A 16,166-nucleotide genomic window follows, 5' to 3' on the forward strand; every position below is an offset into this window, starting at 1 on the left:
CAACGCGAAAATGTCCCGTCTAGGATTCCATAATTTCCAGAGGTGTTGACTTCATTCAGAACACAGCAATGACATCGGAGTGTTCACATTAGCTTTTGTTGGTATATGACTTGAAAATGTAAAACTTAGAGCAGAGACCATGTTAGGGTAATTTGAACGCATTATCATTGTCAATAAAAGAGATGTGTTCACGAAACGGGTGACCGTATCGTACATTGCGAATGACTTAAGTCGGGGGAAAGAGGCGATGTGAAGGTGGTTTAACGTCGTCGCTTTCAAAATTGTTTCTTTTGTACAGCCACATGCTTCTTTGTGTGATCAAGGTTGCTACAGGAGTGACGTTATTCCAACACAAAACCACTCGTTCCCTCCACAGCGTTATTATAATTACCACAATTAACACTATGTATATGATACGTGTACATAGCTTGGTACAATTAGACCAGCCTCCTCAGTACCATAAACTGAAAAGAATGGTTCACATTATGAAATGCAAATCTGATCTTACTTCTTTAACGAAATCGGGGTGAGTGAGTGAGTTAGCGGCCTGGGCTTAGAGGCAGCTCGGAACAATCTATTCAGGATGTGTCAGTGTAACTTTAACGTGGGAGGATGATCAAAGTGACGTACGTGGTAGATGTTTTATTGGTGAACAAAACGAGCACATGACGTGAACCACAGTCGGGCGGATCTGGGATCTGAACACACAACCAGCGAGTCCTGCAAACTGACCATTGGGCCACCCCTGCTCGCATCAGTTGCACGCATTGAGTGTGTGTTTGTGTGTGTGGGGGGGGGTGGGGTGGGGGGGGGGGGGGGGTGGCATTTTGAAGCGATCGTATAATATGTCTGATCTAGACCTTGTACTCGCTTCTCCGTCCAAGTGGAGGGATTGGCAGGCAGGCAAATTTTGCTAATCTGAATGCCTCTCCCAAACATGATACATATACAAATAGCAATGTATTGAAAGTGACAAGAGAAATAGCATACATTGTATAATTGACATTAAAGATAGGTACTGTTCTGTAAGTGTTTAATTACTGGACTATCTTCCATAGCTACAGTTACATTATTATTTACATTCAGCACAACAACATCGCAGTATCATATAGCAAAGCCATCATCTCAGACAAAATCTCTAAGAAGATAGAATAAAAGAAAGAAGAATGTTCTTCAATAGGGTGCAAGCTCGTGACAACAGACTGTTTTTGTTGTTAAATTGTACATAGCTTTGATTCCCAATTTACAAAATAAAATGTAATGAAAACAAATCGTCAGTTTATGTCAATTACTTCTGAAGCCTTCTTTCATCGTTTGAGTCGCACATAAAATCCTCCAAACACGCCATTTCTTGTGTAAGGAAGACACGTCAGTATGACAGTGATGATCCACTGCAGCTGGGAGAAGGACAGAGGCAATTGACAAGCTCCACCCTGGAAGACATTACAGAACACTTTATATATACTCTGTGGTTACTACAGGAATAATGGCATTGTATAATGTTCATGTGTTTATATTGTATACATACTTTTACTTCCTCCGCCCGGAGGGGACACGGGTGGCCCAGTCGTCTAAGGCGCCGCGATTCGCTGTGCACAGTTGCGTCCCTTAGGCACGCCAGAAACCTATGATTGTGGGTTCGAATCCCGGTTCGCCCCGATTATGTTTCTAGGTTTGTCAGCACCATACCGGTGCTCGTGGGTTTCACCGAAGCGGTAAACGTCTGAGACCTGCATCACTTCGGGCTTTCCTCCCACATTAAGCTGACACGCAGTGATATGACTGGAATACTGTTACAAGCGGCGTTAAACCAGACTCACTCACTCACTCACTCCTCCGCCCGGTGAAGATCCGGGGTAGAATAGGTCTTCAGCAACCCACGCTTGCTGTAAAATGCGACTATGCTTTTCGTAAAAGGCGACTAACGGGATCGGGTGGTCAGGCTCGCTGACTTGGTTGATGCATGTCGTCGTATCCCAGTGGCGTGGACCGATGCTCATGATGTCAATCACATGATTGTCTGGTCCAGACTCAATTATTTTTCAGACCGCCGTCATAGAGCTGGAATATTGCTTAGTGCGGCGTTTAACAACAAACAAACAAACAAACACCTATTGGTGGGACCAAGGACGTATTTGAGACATGTCTGCCTGATGTGTGAAAGCATGTTGTCTAATGCCGCAGTCAGAAGTATACCCGTTGTATCAGACGGGCAGATAAGCCTCATTTAGTGCAAGCCAAAAAAAATAGAATATCTGGTGCTACTTTTTTCCATTCAATTTCGGCCTGCACAGAGCAAACCGGTGACTGAAAGCATGAACACCAATTCACCTCATCGGGGTAAAGAACATGCAGTCAGCCAGGTCAGAGCCTGACCACCCGATTCACAATTTAGGTTGACCCACGACATGCATGACGTACTGGGTACATGTTGTGAACCGGATCGGATCGATGCTCATGATGTCAATCACTGGATTGTCTGGTCCAGATTCGATTATTTACAGTGCGCTGTTATATAGCTGGAATATGGCTGAGTGCGGCGTTAAACAACAAATAAGCAAACAAACAAACAATCAACTTTCTCTGTTCACTTTGTGACTGATCTTTCGTCTGTGTGAAGTATAGTTTGCCGGTAAGCTGACATTGTTTGATTTGCTATCGTCTTTTGCTGTTGTTTCTTAGTTTGGTGGAGATGAATGATTGTGTGAGAGGAGGTAGGGTGAGGGTGTGGGGGAATGTTTGGGTGTAGCTTGATGGCGTTTTGCGTTACTCGCATGTTTACACTAAGACAGATATCCATCGTGTAGATTGGCCTTGACCGGAAAAATATCGGAAACAAAACAATCGCAATATATGTGCGTCAACAAGCTACGTATACAATAACCTTCACAGCCTCTGACACAGGTGTGGCCGAAGTCCGAGCTGATTGGACTGACCACAACAAGGTGGTAATAGGGCAGTCATTAGTGGTGATTATCAGCGCCCACGTGAAACAGGTGCCCGCCTCACACGTGGCACAGAGATGTCGCTTGGGCCATTCTCACAGAAGCCAACATGGACACGTATACGACTCAGAAAAAGTTAAAGAACACTTTTATGACAGAGTAACTATATATAATAATGTGACGGAATCGAATGTTCTTTAACTTCTTTTGAGTAGCATTTAATCTATATAACAGACCAGTTTCACAGACGCTTATATGGATATATAATGCCAGATGCCATATATCGGTCTACAATAAAGTAAAACTACAACCACCAAATGACACTAGCAACTCTACTAAACCCCTTAATAACTTACAAACCTATAAAGTACTAGGAATTTATCTAATCAAAACAGGCCTACTCGACCGCATTTAAAAAATAAAACAAAAAAACACAGCAAACAAACTACCAATAAACATAAATCATAAATCTTAAAAAACACGCAACCTCACAAACTCCTTTAGTTCCCCCAGTTTATTAGCATGGAATATTTCAACATTTCAAATTTCCGCCAAAATTTATAGAGCGACCATAAAGACCCTCCAGGTTGCCTTACCTTTATCCTGGCGCGCCCATGTGCGAAATACACACATGTCGGAGAGCGCACGTTAAAACCCAAACTCACTAAGTAAGCAAGTATATCGGTGTACGATCTCTGATAATGCATATCACTTGGATTGTAATAACAGTAGAAATAGCTGATAAAGGCCAATTTTCTTCACTCATGGATACGTGATGTTCAAACCTCACCGACTTGTATAGCCCAGTATTATAGACTCTTTAAAAGTTGTCTGTACTATGAGAATATTTAACTTCTTCCGGGTCATATTTCTAAACTATGTCTCACAAACAACCAACAGAGCAGGCCGGTTGGAAAATATACCACGTGAACAAAGGACATGACGAAGAAATTGGTGATGAATTCCACCTAACTCAGAGGTAGTTCACTTTTAACCTTACGCACAGAATGTATTAATGAATACTACACAAAATGACCAAACATAAACACCTATATCGTTAACTGTTTACAAAGTATCTACTTTAAGAAACTGCCAAAGTTCCTCAGATATTTGACTGCTATTCTGTGACAAATTCAAACACATATGCCATCTTGCTGTGCATCTATTACTGTTTATTTATTTATTCGTGTAATTGTATAACTCATGTACTACCGATTGTGATTATCGAGTAAAGGATAAAGGATGGGTAGGTTAACTTTCTCGGCATTGATATACCTGGTACCAGACATACGTCTTCACCGACGTCATGACGTGCGGGGTCAAAGTAAGATATCTGGAGCATTCTGACGTAATTAAGTGTATCGCTCTATCCTTTGAAGCTTTTAAAAATATATGTATTATTCGAGATGAGATTGTAGTCATAAAGTTATGCCTTCGTGAATTTTAAATTGAGTTAATGGAGTTTGAGCTGACGTAGTTTATGTTAAATAGTTTCATATATTACGACTGTATTTTATTATGAACGCCGTTTGTTTTGGGTGGCAATGTTGTATTTATAAGTAACTTTTACTAATGGGCAGAATGCGGTGTTTGGGGGGAATGATTGAGTGGGTGGTTAGGACCAAAAGGTTCATATTCCAGATTTGGGGCTGGATTATTTTGAGACTGGTTATTCTCTTACATGGACAATTTATATTTATTTTTAATATTTTGTTCCAGATGAAAATGGGACAAATCACTACAACAATAATTCGCAGGACATGCTTGGTGTCAAGAAAGGAAGTGTTCCTTCCTTTTTTCAGACTTCACAGTTGTTTTTTCAGTGTCACAAAATTATTGAGTTATGTAAGGAAAGTCCTTTAATGAAGGGGGAACTGACAAACGTGGTCCTGTGGTCAGTATATGGTCAGCAGACCCTCCTGCATGTGTGAACTGGACAAGCTGTGCGTAGATCTCCGGTCAGATACAGTGAGTGGGCGCTTCCTCCGCGGACATAGACGGCTCGACCTAGGGTCAGTTCCACGCCAGCCATGACCCGGTCAGCTCTTGAAATAAACATACAAGTATGGACAATGCATGGCTAACGAGAGATAAGTGTCCATAATCAGGGGTCACCACACAGCGTGCGACATCTTGCTGGTCAGATTCTCAATACTTGAACGCCTGGCGTTAACTCGCTGAGAATGCAGCCCGTGTCAACATATGTCAATAAATATCACGACACTTTATACAGTGGAACAGGTGTATATATCACAGGAGTGTAGCTGTTACCTTACTATAGACTAACACTTGAAAACATGTCTTTAAAATGATAAATAATAAAATAATAAAAATATTTTTTCGAAAGAACCTTTCCTCTTCTGCTGTTTTCATGGCACACTAGAATCAAGCAAACTAGACTTGGTTAGCTTGATCTAGACTTCCCTAGGCTTTTAGTACAAAAATTACCGAAAGAATATCAATTCCACAGTCATGGTGCAGGACTAGTCAAGCAAACTAGACTTGGTTAGTTTGATCTAGACTTGCCGAGGCGTTTAGTAAAAAAAATACCTAAAAAAAAATATTCCACAGTCATGGTGCAGGAATAACCTTACTATAACATCATCACATTTAAGAACCAATGCAGTAGATTAAATTTTCTATTGGAATAGACCTTTACTTACAAAACCCAAAACTTTATCGAACACAAGATCTCGAAGATCTCACTATTGTCCAAAATATCAATGTTTAAAAACATTTGAATAATTTTTATTCATTTATTTTTTATTTATTTGTTTCTATACCCGGGTCTTCGGCGTGACGAGCGAACGCTTTAACCACTAGGCTACCCGACCGCCCCTTTTGAATTGGAGTAAGTCTGCACTTGGTAACCAACATGTACGGTATTCGCGTTTCTTTTGGCGGTGAGCATATTTTCATTTGACAATTGAACTGACTGACTGAACTCAATCAGCATCTCCAGCTTCCTGCTGAATGGCTGTCATGACATAGTGTACATTGCGTCAAATGACAACTCAAGGACATCTACATCAACAGCCATCGTTTCCTTGAAAGTCGCCCTATTGCGGTGTGATGTCACGTGCACACACAAGCAAACTCACTCCCACACATCAGTACACTAACACTCACTCCCACACACACTCCCACACGCACGCGCACACACATGAATATACGAGCGAAAATACCCCACTAACTTATTACTGATTTATCATGTTTCGTTAGTGAACCTCTCTACTGGAATGTTTAATGTTGTAGGGATGGGAGAAAGAATGAGTGAGTGATTATTGTTTAACGCCGCATCAGCCATCATACAGAGCTACACTTTCTCATTTAGTTTCTATTTATGTATTACATACATTCTTCTATAAGGCGTATCGACAAGTACATCGTCCTTAGTACCCGTGAAGATTGGGGTAGAATAGGTATTCAGCAATCCATGCTTGCCGTAGAAAGCGAGTATGCTTGTCGTAAGAGGCGACTAACGGGATCGGGTGGTCAGGCTCACTGACTTGATTGATGCATGTTATCGATCCCAAATTCGTGGATCGATGCTCATGATATCATTCACTGGATTGTCTGGTCCAAACTCGATTATTTACAGACCGCCGTCTTATACCTGGAATATTGCTGAGTGCGGCTTTAAACAACAAACCAACCAACCAACCAACATCTTCCTTAGAGTGAGTGAGTGAGTGAGTTTGGTTTTACGCCGCTTTTAGCAATATTCCAGCAATATCACGGCGGAGGACACCAGAAATGGGCTTCACATCTTCCTTAGCAATGGGTACAAATACATAGCTCGGTTCTGACTACAAAGGTATTGCAACAGTTCAACCATACATTACCAGATGCAAACAAAGACATCATCCATGAAGATTTATACGAAATGCCAGTTCTCCTGTGTAATATCAACATAAAGGTCATAATTTGATAATGTACCATGTGAGGATTCCGTGTTGACTCCAGCACTCCATGTTTGTCTGTCGTGCCTGCTGGGGTCGAGATTAGGTGACCACGCTCTGTGGCTAATTGCGTGTCATCGTGTCCGAATTGTCCGCCGGGACATAGCTGAAATATTGCTGAATCGGTTTAAAAAAGAATCGCCATAATAGTTGTTAAAAGTAAACTGATATCAGGTGTTTTAAGCATATTTCGATCTTATACAGGTAGCAAATGTACAGCTGATTAAGTCTAATGTGGGGGAAGTGGCATGAATGTACTCGACACCTATAACTCGTCAAAACATTTCTGTATCATTTTGCCACTTCAAATGGTATAAATACCTCGTCCTTATTCAGCTTATTCGATGAGTAGGTGAGGTGAGGTGAAATTGGGTTTAACGTCGCGTCCAAGATAAGTGCACTTATATAGCGACGTGCATGCACGTGTGTGTGTTTGTGTGGCTGCTTGTACTAGTCCGGACTGATGCCGATTTATAGTGCTAGCTCACTGAGATACCATGCCGCAGTTTAACATGAATACCCCACTCAGACACAGTATACTGACTCCGAGCCGACCAGTCCTTGTTTTAGCCCCTTAATGCCGAGCGCCAGACAGGGTAATAACATGTACCATCTTTTAACGTCTTTTGGTATGACGCGGCCGGGGATCGAACCCCGGACCTTCCGCTCTCCGGGCGGACGCTCTACCACTAGACCACGGAGGCGGTCTCGATGAATAGGACGAGAATAAACACCTGTGCACCTCCTAACCTTGTATGTTGATATACGAATAAATCACGACAGTCTAAGTTAGCAGAAGAGCTCTGGCTGTAGTAGGTCTCCCTGACCCCGTCCACTTGTTGTAGGTACACACGACGTGGACAGCCACTGACCAGGGGGTTACATCACGTCCTATGTTGGGACACGATGACCTGGGAGACGAGAATTACACCGCCCCGCCGTTACCTACCCCCCAACGTAACAAGGGTCTTACAACACCTACAAGTAATAGGTACAAACCTGTGATCTACAAGGTGTCAGAAATATAGACTTGTCTTGCTCCTCGGATAAGGAAGGAGAACCAGGGAGCGATTACAGAAGGGGTATAGAGGAGGTTATTATGGGTGGCTAGTTCTTATATAACCAGGGGGACAGGTCAAGCGGTCGGCGTGCGAGTGTAAGGGCCATCGTAACTTCTGAAGAGGCCTGCTCGTGTGTCAATGGGTGCTGTGTCCTGTTGGGTCTGTGGATAGACTAAACCTTAATGCTGGATTAAATTCAAGCTGATTACACACCTGTTTGTTGAAAGACTAGAACTTGCTTCGGGGGCATTTTTCACATGTTAAAAATCAAAGGAATTTCACCCCGCACGCGTGCCCGGCGTTATAGAACTATCACATTACCAAATTCCACATTGCAAATTGATGTTCTTTGACGAGGCGTAGAGTCCGTAAACCCGTGTTTATAAACAAACACATCACAGGCATATTCCAACGATGACACCTACCAATTAGTCGCTGAAACGAATTCTTTTAAGATAAACATTATTGAACTGTCCTTGAATATACAAATAGAAACGCTGACTGAAGACATCTAGACTTGACAAAGTGACCACTTGATTACTCTATGCAGAAAATAGACGAGACGAAGGAAATGTGTGTGATGTGTATGAAACATATGTGAATATTTTGGCATAAACTGCCGTAATAAACCAACCAACGATCTGTGAGAGTATTCTTATAATAATAAGAAGAAGGAGAAGGAGAAGAAGAAGTGCATTTATAATGCGCCAGGTTCCATTCACCCAGTGGATGCTCATAGCGCTACACTATTATTACCCCGGTCAATGGATCAGTGAGCACTCGATTTTCATTTTCAGCTCCTTGGGGAGTATACAACCCAAGCTGCCTGTGAGGCGCTAGAAGGTTAACAGCCACATTGCCATCTCATCCTACCGGGTACCCACTCGCTGCTGGGTGAACAGAGGCACATTTCGAACAAAGTCACTTGCCTAAGGAGACAGAACATGTGGTACAGCGTGGGAAAGCATACTACATGAACTTTATTCTGCACAAGAGCAGTATAAATATCCTTTTAATGTCGTTTCAGTTTTATCCTTTTGATGCAATGGTGAATCAATATTGCGATTGGGCAATTGTGGGGTTTGGGATTTCCAAATTCTGAATCAAATTGATCAATCCAAACACAATTCATAAGAAACATAATCCCTTTGAAGAAAGGTGCTCTACGATTCGTGTCCAACATCATGTTGAACATCGTGGGAAACCACTGCCAGATGTATACAATTCATTTACATACAGTCCGACACCTACATGGATGACACGCGTCAGAACAGAGAATACATACAGGAAGTAAATGTATAAATCGCAGGTTAAAATATGTAAGTAGCAGGAATATGTGGATTTGGATGTGACATGGCCAATTATACATTTCAAGTTTTAAATTCACACAACCTCATCGGGCATGTTCACGTAGCCGGAGGGGGCGGTCGGCTAGCCTAGTGGTTAAAGCGTTCGCTCGTCACACCGGAGACCCGGGTTCCATTCCCGTACAATGTGTGCAGCCCATTTCTGGTGTCCCCCGCCGTGATATTGCTGGAATATTGCTAAAAGCGGCGTAAAACCATACTCACTCGCTCACTCGCTCACTCACGTAGGCGGAAAGTACGTCATTTCTATAGTTTGGGGGAAGTTTTAGAATGAGACCCATGAGACACGGGGTTTTATTTAAACTGTTTACGAAAATTTGACTGGCCATGACCACCACCCATGATGAATTATCCACCATGTGTTTATATTGTCCTTCCTTAGAGCGCCGAAGCAATTCAATGTATGTTAAAGTAATAGGAAAAGGTTTCCTGAAAACCTCTAAACGTTGTGACACATTTTAGCTTTTCGTCTACATTTTGTGCTTATAAAGTGATGAAGTGTACAACTTCTAGTCAAGTGAATACCTCTGATAAACCTTCACAACTACTTCTAAACGTTTTCTCATTTCTTAAAGCATGCAAGTCTTGAGAGCAGAGTTGTTGATTTTCATTCCCCGTACTCAGACTGATAAAAAGCGACAAAACCCTTTCCATAATCACAAGAAATCTATTCTAAAAGCAGGGTCCATCGTAGTACCCATAATGATGATACCAGGTGTTCGCGAAAAGGTGAGCGTGTCCTGCCCCACGTGTCATCCGTCACAAACACATGAAAAGGCAAGGCAAGTTTTCACCTGTAATTCAGTGTCAGTGTTTATTAACAATTGATGCATGTTTGTTGGAGTGTTAGTTGTTGTTTTTTTGTAGCGTGTTTATCTAACAGAATAGACTGACTGAGTGACCATAGAAAGAGGATGTAGGGTATTATTGATTTGATTATGCAACTGTCTGGTTGACATTGTGTGACAAAACTTTCCAAATTGACGGTATGCCAACCTGCAAATGAGAAGATGATTCACAAACCAAAATGCTGTGGGTGACTGGTGTCGGTCCTCTGTACTTACACAAGATATTACTTCATGAATTACGACAAACGGGATCGGATGGTCACACTCGCTGACTTGGTTGATGCATGTCATCGTATCCCAATTGCGTGGATCAATGCTCGTGATTTTAATCACTGGATTTTCTGGCCCAGACTCGATTATTTACAGCCCGCCGTTATTTTGCTTGAATATTGCTGAGTGCGGCGTTAAACAACAAACAAACAAATCTGAAATGATAAATATATTTTGAAATTGTTATGAATGTGTTCCTATTAAAGATAGAACAGTCAGTTTTTAGACTATAAATAAATAAATTGCAACGAAAATGCTGAGACTTCCAGGATGGATTTTTCTTATATTTGAATAAGTCTTTGAGTCTTTGACCAAAGCTGATTTTACCCAGGTACAAACATGACATATGTCTTCATCTTGGATCACAGATTTGCTCATAGTTAAATTGTCTGCTATTAACGTAGAAAAATCGTTTATTTTCACTCATATTAGCAATACCTCCACTTGATCACTTAAGTCCACAACGTCAAGTCATGGCAAGAAGCAAAGCGTGTTGTCATCAATATGAACATGTATAATACCCTTTGACAGTTTTCGACCGTCTCCGTGGTCTTGTGGTAGAGCGTCCGCTCGGCCGCGTCATACCAAAAGACGTCAAAAGATGGTACTTGTTCTTACCCTGTCTGGCGCTTGGCATTAAGGGGCTAAAACAAGGACTGGTCGGCTCGGAGTCAGTATACTGTGTCTGAGTGGGGTATTCATGTTAAACTGTGGCATGGTATCTCAGTGTGCTAGCACTATAAAATCGGCATTTGTCCAGACTCGCACAAGCAGCCACACACACAAGTACATCCACGTCGCTATATAAGTGCAATAATCTTCGACGCGACGTTAAACCCCAGTTCACCCCACCTTTAACAGTTTTCAAAACGCATCTGTAACTTTGAAGTTTTCCTTTCCTAATGGGACAAAGTGGCCTTACCATACACGCCTTTTTTCCATTAAAATATACAGTATCATATTGTGTCTCAGCTTCATTTAAAGCCTGTTAAATGACGGTGAGGACCGCCTCCGTGGTCTAGTGGTAGAGCGTCCGCCCGGAGAGCGGAAGGTCCGGGGTTCGATCCCCGGCCGCGTCATACCAAAAGACGTTAAAAGATGGTACTTATTACCCTGTCATTAAGGGGTTAAAACAAGGACTGGTCGGCTGGTCGACTGGTCGGCTCGGAGTCAGTATACTGTGTCTGAGTGGGGTATTCATGTTTAAGTGCGGCATGGTATCTCAGTGGGCTAGCACTATAAATCGGCATCAGTTCGGACTAGTACAAGCAGCCACACAAACACACACACGTGCATGCACGTCGCAATATAAGTGCAATAATCTTGGACGCGACGTTAAACCCCATTTCACCTCACCTCACCTAATGACGGTGAGGACGCCCCTTCATGGCCCAGCTCATATAAACCCACATCACAGGTGTGACAGACATGTTTGTCCGACAATAATTGAAGTTTACGAACAACCTCGGTCCAATGTGTCCCGGGAAATACCACAAATACCACAGTAATTACTGGAAAAGCTCATTTCGTACCGCCCCATTCAAGGGTGATCGGCCTGAAAAATACTTCTCAAAATAGTTTTTTAAAACATCGTGTAGTTGTTTGTTATCAACTTGGCGTTCGCGAACACAAATAAATCCACGCGGGCCTGGCAATGCAGTGTGACTTAGATGAAGCAGGTAATCTCCGGATCATTCAGATTAGAAACCCCCTTCAGGGGGGGGACGCCACCCACATGCTCGCTGCACGCGCTGTACTTGAGAACAGGGATGGTCAAGAGCTGAACGCCCTGACCCCTACTATCATATTTACTTGTGTCTTGTAAACAAGCTGACCCGGTGACGTCACTTGTTGTAAATACTGGAATACAGGTGTGATTACCCGGTAGCACCCCCCACTCCTTACCCCCACCCCTCATGAAGATCCGGTTCACAACATGTACCCAGTACGTCATGCTTGTCGTGGGTCAAACTAAATTGTGAATCGGGTGGTCAGGCTCTGACCTGGCTGACTGCATGTTCTTTACCCCGATCAGGTGAATTGATGTTCATGCTTTCAATCACCGGTTTGCTCTGTGCAGGCCGAAATTGAATGGAAAAAAAAGTAGCACCTAAATAAGGCTTATCTGCCCGTCTGATACAGCGGGTATACTTCTGACTGCCGCGTTAGACAACATTCTTTCACACATCGGGCAGACATGTCTCAAATACGTCCTTGGTCCCACCAATAGGTGTTTGTTTGTTGTTTAACGCCGCACTAAGCAATATTCCAGCTATATGACGGCGGTCTGAAAAATAATCGAGTCTGGACCAGACATCATGAGCATCGGTCCACGCCACTGGGATACGATGACATGCATAAACCAAGTCAGCGAGCCTGACCACCCGATCCCGTTAGTCGCCTCTTACGAAAAGCATAGTCTACTTTTACGGCAAGCATGGGTTGCTGAAGACCTATATGCTACCTTGGATTTCAAGGGGCCCAACCAACAGAGAATATGCAGAATATGCACGATGTAGCCAATGATTTCAAGCATTGTGGTAGTTTCATTCAGACGTGGACAATACATTGCAGTCTGGCACACAGAAGCGACAAACTCATAACACATGAATAAAATTGTGAAATTTAAATTCGCTTTTTGTGTGTGAAAGTCAAAAACAAAAATCGTAGGAGTAGGTACATAAACTAAAATCGGTTTCCTCAGTCGTCAGAAATGCCACAATGAACCTTAAGCTAGATTACAACGTGATTGGCAGGCCCACAGCGAGAAGCTCAAATCTTGAATCGTGGGGGCGGACTAACACTTGGCAGGCCTGAATACCCCACACCACGGCAGATTAACGCGAGCACTGAACACATTAGTTGGGCGTATTTACGCCTCCATTGACCTGTGATTGAGCCGTCTCGCGGAATAATGAGAGGGTGGTCACGTGACATCAGCTCAACAATCTATTGGCTGTGGTAGAATTAGTCCCGGCCAGCCTCCCTGCAGCGGCGGACGAATCTCCGATGACCTGAGCTGGTGCTACGTTGGAGGTTGGATGTGTCACTTCACTTGGAGTAATTCACAGATGAAAGATACGATACGATACATGCCGCAAAGCAATTATTTAGGACTGTATTAAAACTGTGTTACCCACAAAAAGCTATAATTTCTATGACAAGGAATATTATGGATAAAAAGTATGCATGAAGTAGCCATGGAAAGAGTATATATAATAAATATGTTGTTATCCAAAATAACGTCAAAATACCAATCAAGACATTTTTCCTTGTATAAAAAGAAGATGTGTACACATGTAACCTACATGGAATAAATAATTTGGTAACAGAAAGGGATTTTGAAAAACATAAATAGGCGCCAAGGACTGCAGAATATCAGTAAGTTCCAAAAAAATAACTTTAAATAAGTGTGAGTTGGTTTGACACTTTGAGTAATGAGGGCCTGTTTTCACCAGTAACATAAACATCTATGCGCCACTCATGCAAATATATACTTTGCGGGTAACTCAATGAGATCATGATGCTACATGACAAGAAATAGACTAATGTTCCATTCATTGTGTATTTTCTGGCATATTTTTTTACAATCTTACTCTGAAATGTTTGTTTGTTGTTTACGCCGCACTCAGCAATATTCCAGCTATAAATTATCGAGTCTGGACCAGACAGTCCAGAGATTGACATCATGAACATCGATCCACGCAATCCACGGGATCGATGATATGCATCAACCAAGTCAGCAAACCTGACCACCCGATCCCGTTAGTCGCCTCTCACGACAAGCATAATCGCTTTTTACGGCAGGCATGGGTTGCTCAAGATCTATTCTACCCCGGATCTTTACGGGCTCTTACTCTGAAAACCGCAGTGTCACTTAGGTACACTGAAAGTTGGACCGGCGGCATAAATTGTTATTTCACTCGGGTGAAATGGTGATTTTGATATTTTTTACAGATTTTTTTACACCGAATACACAATAAAAGAATATCTGTTTCTTGCTCAGATATAATTTGTATATTTTAATTAGTCAATTAATTACATCTCAATATTCTGTTTTCATTATTCCTGCTAAATGCCGCCATGTTGTACATACTAAAAATATATAATTGTATCTCAAGTACCACCGTGGGTGTTTTTTAAAAACATAAATGAGTTTGAGTTTGATATAACTTATCGGTATGGATTACTGATAATCTTCATAATGCATATGATACAAGTTCGGTCTAAACTGATAAAGACTATCTTCATCAGGAGTAGGATGCTGGCACAATTACCCTCTACTATCCTCTTCGCGAACACCTGGTGTCATCACTTTATCAATGATCCATTCGCATAATTTTCACTGGTATTTTTACTTTAAGCCCAATGGAATCTGTTTCGTGGAATAATCGGGACTTGTTTTCTCGCTCTCTTTTTTTTTATGGCGTTGGCGTTTTATATACATAACGAAAACTATATTTCAGTCTAGTCGCTTATTTTGGCATCACATACAAAATCGATATTTGAGAAAACCCTTAACGAGTAATGTCTACAGTAGCAAAGTTGGCTGTTATAGAAGAAACCCATTCTTGCTATTATTAACATGTAATTGTGACATAAATCTTCAGGGTTAGAGAGAGTTGAGCATCTTCGATATGTTCCGTCATAATCTCAACGTGTCTGTCTCACGGATATATTTGTAAAACAATAAAAGCAAACGTTCTGTTGTACCCATTGACAGTTGATCACCTCCACTGGATTTGCATGGAGTTACAACGATAGCGTAACGCTTAAACGGTCACTAGGCTGTTAAGGTAGACAACTGAAAGTATGCTTTACGACGCATCCCCAAGTGCGCAACTATTAACGACGAACTTGATCAACTCCGTGAAAGTGCTCGCACTATAGCTTGTACTTCATAAATGACACATTGTCAGGTACATAATCCTAAACCTGTCTTACCTCAAGACAAGTGGAGGCTTAGAGCAGGAGTGGTCATGGGACATTGGTGTGAATATACAAAGGGATTTGTACTTTAAGAGACGTTGTTTTAAAGAAAGACTTTGAACGAATGAACCATGGCATTATAACTATCACATATATTTCGTCGGAGTACTAAAATTATTCTGTTCTGGTTTAACGACACCTAGGTAATTTCCATGGCAGATACTAGAGCGTCGCCTGTTGGAAGACCCGTAAACATCCTGGTTAGAATTAGTCTTCAGCAACCCATGCTTGTGGTAAAAGGCGACTGACGGGATCGCTGACTTGGTTGATGCATATCATCGTACCCCAACTGCGTAGATTGACGCTCATGATATCACTCACTGGAGACTCGAATATTTACAGACGGCTGTCATATTGCTGGAAACTTGCAAATTGTCTGCAATTGACTATCTGATACAGTTGTCTGACTAGAAAACTAAGCAGCATTCAATCTTAAATTATAGATACACGAATTGTTTGTGTTGTTTAGATTATATATGATTGCAACAACAAATGACGTGTCTTTCGATAAGTAGAACCTGATTCAAAGAATGAATAACCAACATTTCCAAAAGGTAATACGATATAAAAATTCATGAATTTGATTTTCCCCAAAGAAATGCGCTATTAAATGTGTTCAGGGAGCGTACGTTACCTTTAACTCGCTGATCAAAGAAAACATGGATTGTATTATCCCATAAATAATACGTTGTTCAAAGAGTATATGTGTTGTCTTTTTACATTA

Source organism: Haliotis rufescens, unplaced genomic scaffold (assembly GCF_023055435.1).
Source record: "Haliotis rufescens isolate VD_foot unplaced genomic scaffold, xgHalRufe1.0.p SCAF_45, whole genome shotgun sequence".
In the NCBI taxonomy this organism is placed as follows: Eukaryota; Metazoa; Mollusca; class Gastropoda; order Lepetellida; family Haliotidae; genus Haliotis; species Haliotis rufescens.